Below are 19,433 nucleotides of genomic sequence, written 5' to 3'. Positions count from 1 at the left end.
AGCTGTGAGGCCTTGCTGGCTGAAGATGACACAGGGGTTGCAGGAGAAGGGGCGATTAAAGTATTAGGGTCAGGAAGTTCAGGGATGGTACTAGAGGCATGGGACGGCAGAAACACACCGGAAGGGTGAGACAAACCTGACATCATAGACACATTGGGAGGTGAGGGGGGAGGGATTGCGATAGTGTACTTTTTTTTTCTTCCCTTTTTGTGATCTGCGCTGCTGTCTGGGGAGCCTCGGTGTGCTAAAGTCCTGCGGCCCGTTGATGGTGGCCTGGGTGCTGCTGCTGCATGCTGATGGTGGAGGGCAGGCCACAGGGTAAGTGTCATGCTGCTAATGCATGCTGCTGGTGGCGAAGGCCATGCCAGGGTCCGTGTGCTGCTGCTGCTGTATGCATGCTGGTGGTGGTGGCGAAGGCCATGCCAGGGTCCGGGTGCTGCTGCATGCTGGTTGTGGTGAAAGCCATGCCAGGGTCCGGGTGCTGCTGTTGCATGCTGGTGATGGTGAAGGCCATGCCAGGGTCTGGGTGCTGCTGTTGCTGCTGCTGCTGCTGCTGCAGCTGGGACCTGGTAATGGTGGCTGACCTGTCATGGTCCATGTACTGCTGCTGCATGCTGGTGGCAGTGGAGGATGTCCAAGAAGGAGCAGCAGTTGGCATGGTGGTGGAGGTGGGCTGTCCAACAGCACTCAGCATGGTGGTGGCGCTGTAGTGGTGTCCGGCAGTGCTTGGAATGGTGGTGGCCGTGCAGCGGTATGCAGCAGAACTTGGCATTGAGATCAAGCGTGCCAGTGTTGGCACAGGTGGAAATGCCACCACTGGCTGCTGAAAATACCAACTCTGTTGCATAGCCTGCATGTAAGCAGAATTGCAGGCCTGCATGACACTGAGCTGGAGATCTGGAGTAAGGTGTTCCGATATGCCCTTTTCAATTTGATTAAAAAAATTATGTGATGGCCTCTGGAGGTTGGCTTTCACTTGGTCAAGGCATCGGGTGACATCGTGGATAAGTGTATTCCTAAGGTTGAAGCCACTATCCAGTCTGTGTCCCATCGCCTTGAGTCCATCATGAAAGATCGAGCTCAAGTGCAAAAACTCAGGCATGAGTGACCTATCCAAGGCCCTCTGCCGCTGGCAGAAGAGTCCAAAAAAAGAGGCAGAGGAGGCTTCCTGGTCTCCAGTCTGTGTTGCAGGCCCACTATCTGCTGCTGTGCTGGTGGATGGCTGGGACGGGTCCTTGGCTGTTCGATGAAGGACCGCTCCAGAACCAGGACCAAGAGTGCTGCTCCAGGTGCTGTGAAAAGAAAAGAAAAACATTAGAACCTAACATTTACAATAGTAAAAGCGCCAACTCCTGTGGAATAGAAAAATACAGATTAGGCAATCCAATACACCACCAAAATACTTATGTTCTCTGGATAAGGACCAGTCTAAAAAATGCCAGCGTGCGGTGATGCTTATATTTTCAGATCCTTCCTCCAAAACCACTGGGATCCCGGCTCTCTTGATGAAGGTCCTTGTTGAAGTGATCCTTCATTGAACGCCGACGTGTTCTGACTTTGAGCACTGTTTAAAAAAAAAATGGTTAGACAATGCACTTTTGGCCGGGATCACACAACTGTGTGTGATCAGAGAAACTCTCAGGAGTTTCTCTCATCACACACAGTTGTGTGATCCCGGTCAAGGACACTGCTGCATCATACCGCATTGCAATACTTACGAAATGCCTTGCGAACCTGAGCCGGGGCGTTGCCCCAGCCATCCATCATTGCTTGGGCCACCTCATTCCATAGTCACCAGATCGTCACGTTGTCCGAGTGCTGTGGAACCCGGGTTTCTCACAATGGGACTCGCTCATGGACCAGGGAGATGAGGATATCATTATCAATGAGGTCCTCATCCCGTTCTGGAACTTAGAAAAAAAAGAAATACATTAATGTTGGAGAGATTAAAATAAGGAAAAGAAAGAAAACAGCAGAGACAAAAAACAGGCAAGAATAATTAAAGTCAAGAAAAAAAAAGGAGTCAAGAAAAAGGTAAAAGAAATAAGCAAAGTGAAGAAATGAACAGTCAAGCATAGTACAGTCAGGATACAATAAACAGAGTACAATCAGTCAGGTATACTTACACGCCGTGTTGCCACACGAACTTGTCCATGCTGCTCTTGCTCGGCCTCAGCTGCAGTTGAAGAACTGTTCTGAAAAAGAAAAAAAAAATTGTCACATGTGTAGATGTGACAGAGAATGCTCACCAATCTGAAGAGGTGAGTACTCACTTCCCTTTCGTTTCCACCATGTTCAGTGCCAAGACGCTCCTCGGAAGAAGACGACGACATTCTGATGAATACAGCATGAAAAAAGAGACAGAAATTATTAGTACATATAAAGAGAGAAAAAAGAAAAGACAGACATTGGCTTTTATACTCACATTGTCCAAAGTGGGGATTCCTCACAGGTTCTTTCCAGCGTCTGATCTTGTTCCCAGTCTGCAGAATTGTGGACTGCAAATGCCCACTCCCTCTTTTTATCAGTTTGTATGTGGGGGGTGGCTAATCAGTGTCTAGACAGGTTTACTGTGGAAAAAGGCATGCATTCACAAACGCAAACAAACGCGTGTGCTTGCGAACGCATGCGATCTCATAGACTGAAATGCATTATTTCGACGTATTCCTTCTGCAAACTACCACATACATTTCTAGGCGGCAAATACACGCCTCCGAAATTGCAACATGTTGCATTTACCGTGCCAAGCTGCAGACAGCGAAACACTGAATACGTCGTCAAACGCGGCAAAAAGCATCCAATCGCATGTACCTGCATCACTAATGTTAAAGATAAGAAAACATGACGCATGCAGAAGTATGCGGCATAAACGCTTCGGACACGTGACATGTGAAACCAGCATACTTTTCCATTTCCATTTAATGAACTTTTAACCCATTACATACCCTAGAGATCAAATTCAAACACACCAAAAAAGTATATGAAAATAATTAATCAAAATATAATTTACCATATGTACTTATGTATAAGCTGACCCGAGTATAAGCTGAGACAATTTTGCGACGAAAAACTGGGACAACTTATTGGCTCATTTATAAGCCGGGTATGCATTGTCCCCTCATTCCTATCCTGGTATGCATAGTTCCTCATCCCCATCCTTGTATGACTGGCTCCTCATCCCCATCCATGTCTGCATGGCTCCAAATCACCATCCTTGTCTGCATGGCTCCTTATCCCCATCCTTGTCTGCATGGATCCTTATCCCCATCCTTGTCTGCATGGCTCCTCATCCCTATCCTTGTAAGCATGGCCCACATGAGAAAAGGATAACAAAAAACATTCTACTTACCTTCCTTGGGCACCCCTCACAGCATCTTGTTCCAGTGCCAGCAGCTCCTGCGGATGAGTAATCATGTGTCCCCGCTCATTAAGGTAATAAATACTCACTCCACTCCATGCCTATGGGAGTGGAGAGAGGTGAATATTCATAACTCTGAAGTAGCATGCACCCATGATAGCCAGGCAGCTGCTGGAGGCCGGTGGCTGTGGCTGACACTGTGCGCTCTATAAGAGAAATGAATATTAACTGCCAGTGAAGTGAATATTAATTTCTCTTTAACAGTGGGCACAGGCTTTAGCTGCAGCCGCCAGCTCCTGCCTCTGTGACCCCCTGCTCCGCCGCTCCCCCTCCCCCATCATCTTCTGGGACAATGACTCGAGTATAAACCAAAGGGGGCATTTTCAGCACAAAAAAATGAGCAGAAAAACTAGGCTTATACTCGAGTATGTACAGTATTATATAAAAAAGCCAATTAAAGCATCAATCACAAAGACTTAATTCAAAAATTGATGAGGTATGGGAGCATAAGGAAATAATTTGTCACAGCAAATCAAACACATAAAATAATAAATTATTTACTAAATGAATATGTTTAGTAATAAATATGTATGCTCTGAAATATTAAGTAAATAACGGGTCTCTGCAAGAAAAATTAGCCACTAAACAGCTGATGAAACCGTATCAGCAGGTATACATATAATGGTTAAATATAGTAGATATACATTAAATGAAAATGGAATATTTAATAAATAATTAATGTTATAATTATTTCTATGTATAAAGAAATAGATTACAATATTTCAAATGTCAGCAAGAAAAATGAACTATTACAAAGTTGCTAAAAGTATTGCAGTAAAAGGTAATATAGTGACCATGTGAAGAAAATATAGGTATATGAAAATGTGAGTCCAAGTAGATTATATTAGATTCAGTAGTGACCCATCCAAGTGCAGTAACAAGCCATCTGCTACCCAGCCTTGCACTTCGAGGTTGGTTTATCTGGGAGTGACAGAGTGGTGAGGAGTCTTATAAAGCCAAGCAAATGTACTGCACTAATAATTAACAATAATCCATCTCCTAAGGCTACTTTCACACTAGCGTCGGTACGGGGCCGTCGCGCTGCGTCGGCCCGACGTACCGACGCATACTGTGCAAGCGCCGCACAACGGGGGCAGCGGATGCTGTTTTTCCACGCATCCGCTGCCCCATTGTGAGGTGCGGGGAGGTGGGGGCGGAGTTCTGGCCGTGCATGCGCGGTCGGAAATGGCGGACCATCGGCACAAAAAACCTTACATGTAACGTTTTTTGCTGCCGGCGGTCCGCCACAACACGACGCAACCGTCGCATGATGGTTGCGACGTGTGTCAATACGTCGCAATGCGTCGCTAATGTTAGTCTATGGGGAAAAAACGCATCCTGCAGACGACTTTGCAGGATGCGTTTTTTCGCCAAAACGACGCATTGCGACGTATGCAAAAAAACGCTAGTGTGAAAGTAGCCTTACCCGGCATTACGGCATTGCATCATCCGATGACCAGACCACGACACCCCCAGCTAAGTCACTGAGACACCCCTAACCGTGTATGAGATTATGCCAAAAAGGGCTGCTAATAGGACAGTGGCATGCATGGATGTGAACAATGTGGCGCTCAATGGCACTCTACAACGCTGCATGACAATCACCAGGTAATAACATTTTCATTGTAAGTAAACAACAGCACACAGCCTGAGATGTAACACATCGTTGAAGTCGGTGTTTTAACCCCTATCTCATGCAGTCCTCAGATTACATAACAAAACCTGCTGACAGATTCCCTTTAATGACAAAATCAAAGTTCAATGTTAGCTCTTTTAGCCAAAAATACATACATCTAAGTAAAATTTGCCAAAATCGTCCAAAGCCTTTAAAAATGAAGCCTCTGAAACTTTTCCAGTTTGGCTACCAAATTCTGGTATCATTGATCATGCATAAGTTTCATCAGCTTAACTCTGAATATAAGTAACATTAGGATCTTGACTATCTTCGTACAGTAGCTTCAGTACGTTGGTTATTACTGCCTATTAGGCCAGATAAATATATGAACTACTATGTGAATAAAACCATTAATTTCATGATTTCCTGCTTCCATGACACTCTGCTGTTTTTGATTCTATGACTGGCCTACACTTTATGTATTGATGGTTTTTATAGTTTTCTCTGAAGTGGGATCTATATAAATGCTCCAGCTGGCCCATAGACTTCAGCTGGCCAGACATCTCGAGCTTTGTACAGCAGCATGGTTATGAGAGAAATACTCAAGGTCATATGAAGGTGAATCCGGGATCTAAACCTATTTAATTCCTGGTAATGATAAAATGCTCACATGCAATAATTCAAATTAATTACAGTTTCCTTATTGAGAAAACTGGGTTACAATTCATTTGTTAAGTGTAGTAGTACTGTAACCACAAGTGATTTATAGCCCATTCCTTACCTGCATGGGGATGTTCTGCGTAATTCATCTTCTCTAGTGATGCTTTTTCCCTTTGCTTCTGCAACATGTATCATATTCAATAACAGGCATGCAGCCACCTCTAGGGTAAAAACGCCATCTATCATCTGTCACTTCATGATCTCTACAACAGACTCCAAGGGGAGAAAGAAGAAGAAGGTATATCTATTAGAATGGTACTGCTGGTAAACTGAGTCACAGAGGGGAAGTAGAGAGATTTGAGACTTTTTAAAAGCTGATGAGATATCCAAGGAATGAGATTAATTTGCCATTTTCGGGTCTAAAATTCACATTTTCAATTGTCTTGAGTTAGATTTTCCTCCTTTAATTTCACATTCTCTTCTAATACTTTTTTCTACTGACAGATGATTAGAAATCTAAGTCACACAAGATTCTCCTTGATCTTGTGGAATGGAGGAAAGGATGCACACTGAAGATTTGAGACCTCTTTTTGTTACCGTTGTCCTTCTTTATATATTTAGCTCTAAGGCAGGTTAGACAGTGATGGAGCACTCAGCAGTAAGAGGTAATTTTTGTCCTTTCTAGATAACACCTTTGTCTGAGGCTCTGTTCCCATCTGCGTTATGGCTTCTCTTTCTAACAGATGCCACAGCAATCTTCGGGGAGCATCACGCAATGAAGGCCAATGGTGACCAATGGACCCAACTGATGCCTTGACACAAAAATTTTAAAGGGTCGTATTACACTTGTTCTGCATGTACCACCACTGACAGTATCTTCTGGATGAATACATTGATATTTCTAGATTACAATAGAATATGTGAATATATGATTAATAGTACTCCAAAAACATGTCCTAAAATCCTAAACTAAATACCATGAACCTATGATCTAACAAGAGTAATATAGCATTAGGGAAAGAAACTAAGTGCTAACATACTGTTAATATTGGCTTGAGTCCATCCTGTCACTTGGAATAGTGAAATATGTCAGACTTATTAACTATTCTGTAGAAAGACATTTTTATTGATGTCTTACCATATGATACTACTTATTATGCCAAACTAAGTAACCTTAAGTTATCAAATTGGATAACAAACTTTGAGGATATGGCTAGAATAATCATCTCTAAAATAAAAAAAAGAAAGAGTAAAGTGTAATAAAAGAAAACAAATACTATTCACATATTCAATGACACATATTAAATTTCACACCTCTCCAGCACTGATGCTCTGGGGTGCCATGCCAGTCTTAATACTACGATCTTGAAACACATTATTACTGAGGCAAGGCAAGGTTACAATGGTGAGCTACCAACAAGGTAAGGCATTGCTTCTGGAATGTGTACGCAGACCATCCAGATATTTAACCCCTTTGCACTATATGACATATATCCATCATGAGCAAGAATCAGTTTATGTGCTATGATAAATATATGCATCATGCTGATCACGCAGTAGTGGTTCTGTATACATAGCCAACTCCTGATTCAAGAACACCTTAGTGATTGGTTAGATTCAATATTACAACCACTGCCTCTGTGTCCCATTTACAAAATAATGTGGTGGTGCACCATCTTGGGTGTCAGGTCCGAGCATTCCTACATGAACAGTTTCCTGGTCGTTGTGGGCCAGTTGAATGGCCACCAATGTCTCCCAATCTGACCCCCTTAGACTTTTCTCTTTGGGGTCATCTGAAGGCAATTGTCTATACTGTGAAGATACAAGATGTGCAGCATCTGAATCAATGGATACTGGAAGCCTGTGTTAGCATTTCTTCTGCGGTGTTGCTATCAGTGTGTCAAGAGTGGGAGAAGAGGGTTGTATGGACAATCCAACACAATAGGCAGCACTTTGAACACATTTTATAAGTGGTCATAAACTTGTAAATAACTCATGAAAGAATAAAGCATATGTTAAAACCAAGCACATCATTGTTTTCTGGTGAAATTCTCACTAAGTTTGATGTGTCACATGACCCTCTTTCCATTTAAAAAAATAAAGTTGGATCCAAAATGGCCGACTTCTAAATGGCCGCCATAGTCACCACCCATCTTGAAAAGTTTTCCCCCTCCCATATACTAATATGCCACAAACAGGAAGTTGAAATCACCAACCATTCCCATTTTATTTTGGTGTATCCATATAAATGGCCCACCCTGTATATATATTTGGCTTTTTCTTTTTTTGAGTATTTTTTTTCCATTTCTAATTAGGTCATGATTAATATTCACATGTTTCTCTATGTGACTCACTGGCTTCTTTAGCCATTCATGTTGGTTTTAATTTATGGCCATTATCTCAATTTTTATTGGTCATGTATTTGTATATATCATTTTAGTAGTGTCTGATATGATGTAGCTTTGATGAAGAACATGCATTAGAAACACTTTGCTCCACAGCGTGGATTCAGGTTTTTTTAATTTTTTAAATAAACTTATGAACAAAATCTGGGAACTGGAATTTTTCCAAAAATCTCGTTTGTGGTCACACATTTTCCTTGCTCCTGCATGCCTAGGACCAATGAGGAGAGCTGGTTTCTCAACAATTTTTCTATGGGCTCTTGATGTAACTGCTAGGATAGGTGTTTTCACCAATCCCAGCAGTTTAAACCTTCATATGCTGCTGTCAATGGTTTCAAGTGAAAAAGATGTGGATATGTTGCAGTGCCGATAGATATTCAATAAAGATGTCCAGGGGTATCAGGGTATTGTAGTATAAGTGCAGTTTATTCTCAACATGTTTCAAAGTACAACTGACTTTTTCATCAGGAGAACCACAGGTCTACTTATACTACAATACTCTGATCTCACTGGATATCTTTATTGAATATATACTAGTAACGCAGCATATCTGCATCTCCTTCACTTGATCTCTACATTGGATACCCCATCCCATGAAGCGGCAGCAGTTGGAACTATACATTGACTCTTCATAAGAGTTGTGCTTTATCAAAACCAAAGCAGGTGAGCAGTGCCACACAACCTATAAACACTATTGTCTTGATAATGTCCTATTGAGTTTGTTTTTTCCCCCAGCTTGCTGTGTCAATAGTTTGACAGATGTAGACTGCGTCCTCTGTCAGCCCATCGGTACCCCTTACAACATAAACATACCATAGCTCCTGAGAATCAGAATTATTCTGACAATCAGAATTATTTATGATATCCAAGAATAATTATTGAAGGGAGATTTGGGAAATATAGCTGTTGTCCAGCTAACAGCTGTTGAACCTATATAGGATGCCTTAGTCACGACCTTGCATTGCAGTTATCTGCGTGTCTTTACGGAGGAAGTGGTCAACTGGCCACATGTCTAACTCCTCTTCTTCAAACCACTCTTTGTTGGTAAGAAGGTACATTTCCATAGTTTCCCATTGTTCAGTGTATTTTACCTTGGCTTTAGATATAATGGTGCTTCACATCCGATTGCATTTTAGCTTGGAGGCACTTTAGGATTATGAAAGAGCAGAACATACTGTTTCTTCAAATATTAATTGTTTTTTCAGACTGATACCTCATTAAGTTGACATTGACAAGTCTCATTGTTAGCCATCTTTTCCTTTAGAATACATCAATATCATTTTAAAATTTGAAGCATAGGAAGTTCTCAGAATACCCTTAACTAAACATATTCTAGGGTTAGGGTGTCAGTGTAGAAAAAAAGTGGAGCATGTTAGCATGAATAACACCATTATGGATCCAAGGAATGTTACTATTCTAATATGAGTCAATTTGGACATTTTATTGATGCTCCTTCTTACTAGAAATATTCTTTACGCTTATGGCATATCCCTTTAACATAAATGTTTAATTCTGCACTATAAAAAATAAATGAAACCATTAATCTAATTTATTTGAAATGAAAGAAATACGGTACATGGGGATGGCAAGTAAGAATTTGCTAAGTCTCTTAGTTTGCCTCTTTACAATCATCTAAATACACTTAAATGGTAAGTCCACATTTGCGCACCATCTTGCACTGCATTTATAGAATTAATCTTCACAATAATTTAGCTTCTTTATAAATACATTGTGATACTTATTAATTCATAATGATGCTCAGTTATAGCTTGTTCTCTAGTCCAGAGCCACATTCACAATTTTGCATGCCTTGGGCCCGAAGTATTCTGTTTAGAGCTTTCTCTGGTGACTTGCATTTTCAGAATTTTCATCGTTTCACCATCTTTGTCCTTCCATTTACAATATCAGCAAGTAGAATTGGTTTTACAGCTATGGCCCATACTGTGGTAATTTGTGGTAAGTATTGCATTATATTTACAAAATGCATTTTATAATTAGCTTTATCTATTGTGTATATATGCAGGTCTAGGAAGACTTCTCGAGGTCCCAAACTTCTTCCACTAAAGGATTATGGAGGCCACTGTGCTCTTAGGAACCTTGAGTACTGCAGAAATACTGTTGTAACTGTAATAGTATGCAGGTACTGAGTATGTCAGCACGGAACAGACAGACCAACAGTTGAGGGGTTTAATAACAGGAATCAGGTACTCCTCACAGGGATGAAGCAGTAGAATATAACTAACAAGAAAACAATGCAAAAATATGGTAGTCAAACAGTGTAACAGAAATAAGCAGGATTTCTTGAGAAAAGAACACTTATCAGTCTGATGAGGACTTGCTTGAAGGGTCGTCTTCTCCAACATAGGCGCCGAGAAACAGTGGCACTTGTCGTCCCTCTGTTGTCCGTGGGCTGAGTAGTCTCTAGGAGCCCGCTGCCTGGGGTTTCGGGAGTTAATATGATATGCACAGGCTCTGAGTCTTTAGCTTTTACAGCACAGGCTATCCCGGGAAAACGATGGTCAGTCTATTATTAAGCCTCTCACCAGGAATCTGGAGCTCTGTACTGATACCGCGGGTACCAGGGGTCGCAGTCTCTACACGGGCCAATGTCTACACGGGTCTCAAAGCACCCCTCTCCAGTCACAGCACAGTCCACTTTCATGCACTCACAAGATGCAGTCTTTCTGGGCAATCTCCCTGTATTTGTCCTCTGACCGGGAGCTCTCTCTCTCCCGGAGCTCAGCTGCACCCTGCTCTGACCGCTGCTCACGCTGCTGTGTTCCTTGCGCGCATGCCTTTCCCGCACCCTGCCCTTCCTGCTCCCTGCCCGGCTTCCTTCCTGCCCCAGTCTCTAAGTCTGCCCCCTGGGGAACCTGTAGCACAGCTCAATGGTTCCAGGCACAGAGCCGAGAAGGTAACCATCCCCAGACTCTTTTTGTGCTTCACCTCCTTACATAACCTTGGCCAGATCTGTGCCTTGCCATAATTCTGTCTCGGAGCTCCTTGGCCAGTTCCTTTGACCTCATGATTCTCATATGGTCTGACATGCACTGTGAGCTGTGATGTCTTATATAGACATTTGTGTCACTTTCTAAATCAAGTCCTATCAGTTTAACTAAACACAACTGGACTCCAATGAAGGGTAGAACCATCTCAAGGAGGATCACAAGGAAATGGACAGCATGTGTCTTAGGGTACCGTCACACAGTGCCATTTTCATCTCTACGATGGCACGATTCGTGACGTTCTAGCGATATCGTTACGATATCGTTGTGTCTGACACGCTACTGCGATCCGGATCCCCGCTGAGAATCGTACGTCGTAGCAGATCGTTTGAAACTTTCTTTCGTCGTCTAGTGTCCCGCTGTGGCGGCATGATTGCATCGTGTGACACAGGTTGTATACGATGTGCGCACAGTAACCAACGGCTTCTACATCGCAAATACGTCATGAAATTATCGCTCCAGCGCCGTGTATTGCAACGTGTGACCGCAGTCTACGACGCTGGAGCGATAATCATACGACGCTGCAACGTCACGAATCGTGCCGTCGTAGCGATGAAAATGCCACTGTGTGACGGTACCCTTACATATGAGTGTCTGAGCAAAGGGTCTGAATACTTATGACCATGTGATATTTCAGTTTTTCTTTTTTAATAAACTTGCAAAAATTTCTACATTCCTGTTTTTTTTCAGTCACGATGGGGTGCAGAGTGTACATTAATGAAAAAAAATGAACTTTTTTGAATTTACCAAATGGCTGCAATGAAACAAAGAGTGAAAAATTTAAAGGGGTCTGAATACTTTCCGTACCCACTGTACAGTACATATATACACATATATGTCGAAAAATACAGAATGTTATTTTATTGTGTTTATGTGCATTGTAGATTTCATCTTTTCAAATGAATACTGTAAAATCCACGACAGATCCACAACAAAATCTGCATGTAGCACATATGTATTTGGCTGTAGATTCAGCACAGTTTTGCATCTAAATCTGAGGTGCATTTGCCATGGACTCATCTGTCCCCTTTGTAGGTAGTCTAAGTCACAGCATTTAATCATGTCAATTAATATTTTTTATGTATTTGCTCCCTTATCTAATATTACATTTAAAAGTGGAGAAAGCTATAAATATGTTGAAAACCATAAGTAACAAAATAAAAAATACATATGGGTTGCATTGCAGTTGGACATACTGTATCGTTAGTGATTATTGTGGTCTTTTCCATTGGTGAACATGTTGGGACAGTTTACAATGACGGTCATTACATCTGAGGCTGATTATCGGTATGTTTACATTCTCTGTATAGGTTACAGTGTTTGCGTAACCAGTGCTAAGTGTGTCTACTACATTTGGGCCTATACTGGGCAAGTGTTTGTGTTATTTTTATGCCCTCCTTCCTGGATAAAGGTAAACAGAAGGAGGAAATGGGAGTTCAATGGATGGATGGTTACAACTCTTCTTCACGAATCTTTAGTCTACAAATCAGAGCAAGTTTTATGATGGGGCAGGTGTGTAAAGATTTCTTACTTACTTTTACTTTCTTTAGCACACAATCCATATACCCTATGTTAATCAGAATACAACCTGTGACTGACAGGCGTTGTTGCATGATACCTTAGAAATTCCTGTAGTTCAAAAGGGCCTCTGTTTACTCCAATTTGTTGCTTCTCACAAATAGTCTTATAAGTGTCTTGTAATCTAAGATGTTTCAAAGAGCACTTCTCAGTAGGATCAACCCTCCTAAGTTGTCTATGTAGGTCATAGGAAGCTGAATAAAATTATACCTAGATATCTTAGACGTCTGCCATCCAAAGTCTTATTCCAGAGAAATGTGAATTTTTCTTAACATGTAGATAATTTGCTAAGATTAGAGATGGGCGAACCCGAACAGTAAAGTTCGGCATCCGTACCAAACACTTACTGTTCGGACACGGACACCGAACATGTACTTCACCAGGAAGTCCGTGCTACTGTACAGCCCCCCAAACACCAGGTGTTTGTCACGCTGTTGTGTGCATGACAGCATGGCAAACACTGCTGCTAATCGGCGGTAAAATCATTACAGCCGGTCAGACAGCCACAGTTGCTCCTATCAACCTATGCCTGCTGCCGCTAATGGGGTTCCAAACAACGATTCAAATCCCCCGCCCGCTGAGCCAATGAGCATTGCCGCGTGGGATTTGAATCCGCTCATTGGCTGAGCTGCCCACCGGCTGAGGTTTGGCGGGGGATTCAAATCCCACATCGCACCGCTCATTGGCTCAGCCGGCGGGGGTAAGGGATTTGAATCCCGCGTTGCTCATTGGCTGAGCAGTGGCTTTGGCGGGGGATTTGAACACAGATGTTCATTTCACTGCACTCCGGATGCAATAGCATAGGGCCTATTTCTAGTCTATAATATAACCAGATATGTGTCCTTCTCTCCGAAGCCTTGACGCCAGCACAGTGTGGAGCCAAGGTCAGCGCATGTGCATACCGTACTGTGTTGCCATTTTATTGAAGAGGGTCTTCAATAAAATGGCGCCGTAGTGCAGATGCCGCTAACGCCAGCCCCTACTTCAGCCTGGAAGTGTGTCCTCGGATGCATATGCAGCTGAAGTGTATTGCAGCGCATGAATTTGATGGGTATGTGATCCGCAATACATGCTGCCGGCCAATCAGAGGCCAGCAGCTGACGTCTGTGCTCACATGACTGGGAACATGGCTTTGACATCATGTGCACCTGTCACTTGATGCTGAAGTGTGCTGCTGGTTTCAGAAGGCGCCAAATGCGCTGCAGGGTAAGGTGAGTAGGGGCATTTATTGTTTTTTTTCTTACATGTTGAACAACAACACTGCAAGCAGGATGGGGCAGCATATACCAGGATGGGGGAGCATATACCAGGATGGGGGAGCATATTCCTTTATATCTGCAGTCTGGTACCCCTGTTCCTGTCTGTAGCTGCACTTTATTGCTCTCTGTTCCCTCTGTCTGCTCTGCTGCCCCAGTCTGCTGTCTGCTACCCCGTTCTGCTCTATGGATGAGTTTTTTTAAATTGCCGTGTTGGCATTTTGTTATAAATAAGTTTGTTTTGAGTTGCAATTTGGGTACTATGTCTCTAAAAGGCTCGCCATCACTGTTGTAGTAAATGTGTGACATTCCTGAGAACAGGAACCCAGAACTCCGGGAATGGATTGGATCATTTCTTGGTGTCATGGAGTTTGGTGGCCTTGCCTGGTAACTGGCACTCTGGTGCACAGTGAAAAATATGAGCACACAGCTGTGGGTGAAAGAGGGTTAACACTGGTTCTTATACTGTTCCCTCTTTTTGTGTGGTGGTAATGGTAGCATTCCCTGTGGTGTTGGTGAAGAGGGAGACAGGAGAGTGAGGAGGCAGATGAACTTTATAACAGATGAAACTTTTACTTGTAACACAGCCAAAAAAGGATCACAGCCATACATGGTATAACATAACATGTGCAGATGACAAAGTTCCTCAGAAGGGCAACCTTTAGCAACAGACTATATGAGGCATGATAAACAGCAAGCCTATCCTGTTATCCAAGCTGACACCATAGAGTCTTCTTCTATCCAACTGTGGGGACCTTCCCAGCAGACCCCCATATCCCTGATTCCTCTAGCCTTCATTATGTTGTAGGATTCCTGCTTTCCCATTTCCATTATGGGGGACTGTCATGGGGTCCTTCTCCGGTACCACACAATCAACAGAGCCAGCGAAGAGTGAACAATCCCAAGACCTTTATTTAGGCAAAAATACGAAAGGTCCATATACGATCCAGCACACAAAGGATAAAATAGTCCAGAACACGAATGCAGTTCAGTAACAGGATAAAAGTCCAACAATCCAGCAGAGGATAGCATAGTCCATATACTTTTCTTCCTCTCTGAGATGCTGTGAACACATCATCATTCCACACAGGACTGACCTGTGTCTCACCTCCCTGATATTTTAAAAGTCTCCATCCTCATTCACAGGTCAGGAGGTGGAAGGTCTCAGGGTCTCATTGTTTGAACAAGCTAGGTCAACATGTCATTAGCATATTAGCAAACAATACAGTACTGTGGGGGCTGATATCAGATGGCAGCAACAGCCATTCATCAATTAGCAAATAACTCCTTCTACAAGAGAACACCATGAAAATAAGTAAAATAGAAATATACACAAAAATGATACCCACATAGCATATCACACCACCACAGGGACCACCCCCCAGGCCCATACTTCTCCTACGTCCACAGCATAGTATTCTGGTAGGCTAAGGAGTAAGGGTGCTGTGTAGACCAAGGAATTTCATCAGCCTCAAGGTTCTAGTCCTCAGGCTATACTACAGATTTCTTCTGGTCACTCCATCTCTATTCGGCCAACTGAATTTGGGAAAAAATAATCCCCTCACATGTTTTCCTGGCGAGTTCTCTGACAGGTGACTGTACTCTGAGGTGCTCACTGGAACTCTGACTGGAATAACGGTTACAGCTATTTATAGTTCACCCAGAGGCTCTTCCCACCAAGCTGTCTGCCTAGCATCTGTTCCAGTATGGAGTCTAATGCCTTCCTACCTGAACTGTTGCACTAAGTGCTGATTCAAAGTGATAATAAGACAAATCCCTTCATGAAATAATATTAAACTTCAATAATAAATAACAGTACTCAGAGTTATATTAATACCCACGTCTGGGGTACTACACATTACTTTAATAAAATGACGCTGGAGTCAGAGCGTGCACATACCACGATCTCCAGCGCCATTTTATTGAAGGCACTGTATATGCAAATTCACAGACACACAGTCTTAAAAAAATGGTATAAAATTAAAAATGTATCAATAAAAATGCTCGCCAGCCCGGCATAGAACAGGTTCAATAACTAGTAACCGTATAATAGTTTACAGCTTTGCTGATTGACAATGGTAAAAATTTATGTGTTAATTGTCAAACACATATGTGAGAACCAAGCTATAATGTGGTAGACATGATAAAATTTTCTACATTAGACACTAGGCCTGGTGTAGAAGGAGAACAAAAGGAACCGAATACATGCCCAAATTAAATAATGATGTATTTATGAAGGATAGGGTACGCCATCTGGTGAGGGAGGGGGGATACCAAACAGAAGGGCACTACACCAGGAGACGGTTTATACAATATACTAAGGTGACTCATGATAATACATAGGTCAACAATATAAATAAATAAGTAAGTACATACATGGCACCAATAGTAGCAAATTAATATCCACAGGAAAAAATGCGGCAAGTGTGTGCATGGAGGTACACAATAAAAATAAGGTGCAAGTGCAGAGTTACTGAAGGTTAAGATAGCAACCGCTCATGAATATTCAGAAAATAGATTGCGTGCAATAGTTGCTGATGATGTATCATACTATAATTAAGGCCACAAACAACATTACCTGTGGGTGATGTAAAGACCGTCTCCTGGATGCGCCCGACCCCGATGCGCGTTTCGGCGTCAATCTTCGTCAGGTGGTAGCGTCATCCAGAAGAGGGAAGGTATTTATAGGAGGAGCACTCAATGAACAGCGGGAGCAAGTGTGGGTGCTTCTCTTATAAATACCTTCCCTCTTCTGGATGACGCTACCCCCTAATGAAAGGCTGATGCCGAAACGCGCATCGGGGTCGGGCACATCCAGGAGATGGCCTTTACATCACCCACAGGTAATGTTGTTTGTGGCCATAATTATAGTATGATACATCATCAGCAACTATTGCACGCAATCTATTTTCTGAATATTCATGAGCGGTTGCTATCTTAACCTTCAGTAACTCTGCACTTGCACCTTATTTTTATTGTGTACCTCCATGCACACACTTGCCGCATTTTTTCCTGTGGATATTAATTTGCTACTATTGGTGCCATGTATGTACTTACTTATTTATTTATATTGTTGACCTATGTATTTTCATGAGTCACCTTAGTATATTGTATAAATACGTGTCGGTCTCCTGGTGTAGTGCCCTTCTGTTTGGTATCCCCCCGCCCTCACCAGATGGCATACCCTATCCTTAATAAATACATCATTATTTAATTTGGGCATGTATTCGGTTCCTTTTGTTCTTCTTCTTCGCTTATAAAATTTCCATGTTGGTATACGCAGTAGCTATAATTGAGAAATTTTGTTTTGTATATAATTTTCGCTTGACTGATTCATTTTGTACGTATACCCTGCCTTGAGTTTTGTCTTACTAGGTCTGGTGTACAGACTAAAGCTGGCCATACACATTAGATAGCTGTAACAATCATTACCACAGCTCTTTCGCCCACTTCCCATACATAGGAGCACTTGGTTGGCCAAGGGTTCGTTTTATTCTCAGATATAAGGCTGCTATGAGAATCAACTGGAGATGCCTTATCTCCCGGCCGAACAAAAGGATCAGATGATTAAGGCTACTTTCACATTTGCGTTAGAATCCGCAGCGTATCATCCGCAACCGCAAACGCATGCAAAAACGCATGCGAACGTCTGATAACGCAGCGTTTTTTGTCCGCATCAGCTTACGCATGATGGTAAAATAACCGCAGCGTTCGCATGCGTTTTTACATGTGTTTGCGCTTTTTATGCGCATGCGTTTGATATTTCCAGGAGGGTGTGTCTTTAATGGGCATGCGCAGTCCGAAGTACGCAAGCGCATCAAACGCATGCGTACGCAAAGACATGTGTACGCATGCGTTCCCATAGATAGTAATGCGTTTTTTTGCCGCATTCCTTGCGCTAACAACCGCATACATTTCTAGGTGGCAAGTTGACGCCTCTAAAATTACAACATGTTGCGTTTACCGCGCCAAACCGCAGACGACGAAACGACGCAGGCGTCGTCAAACACGGCAAAACGCAGTCGATCGCAGACTCATGCGTCCCTAATGTTAAATATAGGAAAACACAACGAATGCGGATAATTGTGGAAGAAACGCTGCGGACACAACCGCAAATATGAAACCGGCCTAAATTCCAATTGCTTGTTCAATCATTACACTGGTCAACAGCATTTTTGGTGCCAAAGATATTTCATCGAATTTAGGGTATTTTTGGGGTGCTGATTCTGAATATGTCATCAGTTTTGCCAGATTGGCTCAAGTTTTTGAGATTTTTGGTATCTTATTTATAGCACTTGTTGGTAAATGCGACGCATCATCTCATTAATTTCTTTGGATTAGTACTTGAACTGAGCAGTTCTCAATATAGTTTTGTGTTAATTAGTGTTCTAAAAGTTTGTTCATAGCTTGATTTTTGCACTAACTTTATGTTGTTGTCTGTTTTCCAGTGAAAAGCATGAACTCATCAAGAAGAAGTTGTCTTAACGATCCAGACTCATTCTGTTACATTTGTGGTGAGTACACACTGCCAAAACATAGAAGAAACATAACAGACTTCGTAAAAAAAGTGTATTTTGCCTATTTTGGGGTTATGCTTGGGGACCAAGACAAGTTTTGGGCACCACACATAGTGTGCAAAGCATGTATCGAATTATTACGAAAATGGATCAAAGGACAAAGAAAAAGCTTCAAATTTGGTGTTCCAATGGTGTGGAGAGAGCCAAAAAATCATCATGATGACTGTTATTTATGGTAAACACAGGTACAGGCACATCTTCACAATGAGGGACAGGCCTTCTTGCAGATTCCATGTTACTCCCATTTTCGTTTCTTATGCTTATTGAATCCTTGCACTTGCACTGCACAGAAATAACAGTCATCATGATGATTTTTTGGCTCTCTCCACACCATTGGAACACCAAATTTGAAGCTTTTTCTTTGTCCTTTGCTCCATTTTCGTAATAATTCGATACATGCTTTGCACACTATGTGTGGTGCCCAAAACTTGTCTTGGTCCCCAAGCATAACCCCAAAATAGGCAAAATACACTTTTTTTACGAAGTCTGTTATGTTTCTTCTATGTTTTGGCAGTGTGTATTCACCACAAATGTAACAGAATGAGTCTGGATCGTTAAGACAACTTCTTCTTGATGAGTTCATGCTTTTCACTGGAAAACAGACAACAACATAAAGTTAGTGCAAAAATCAAGCTATGAACAAACTTTTAGAACACTAATTAACACAAAACTATATTGAGAACTGCTCAGTTCAAGTACTAATCCAAAAGAAATTAATGAGATGATGCGTCGCATTTACCAACAAGTGCTATAAATAAGATACCAAAAATCTCAAAAACTTGAGCCAATCTGGCAAAACTGATAGCATATTCAGAATCAGCACCCCAAAAATACCCCAAATTCATTAAAATATTTTGGACACCAGAAAAAAATTTTTTTTTTGTTGACCTGTGTTATGTCCCCAATATAATCTGCCTGGGGA

Source organism: Ranitomeya variabilis, chromosome 5 (assembly GCF_051348905.1).
Source record: "Ranitomeya variabilis isolate aRanVar5 chromosome 5, aRanVar5.hap1, whole genome shotgun sequence".
NCBI lineage: Eukaryota > Metazoa > Chordata > Amphibia > Anura > Dendrobatidae > Ranitomeya > Ranitomeya variabilis.
Note: the sequence above shows the minus strand (reverse complement) of the source record.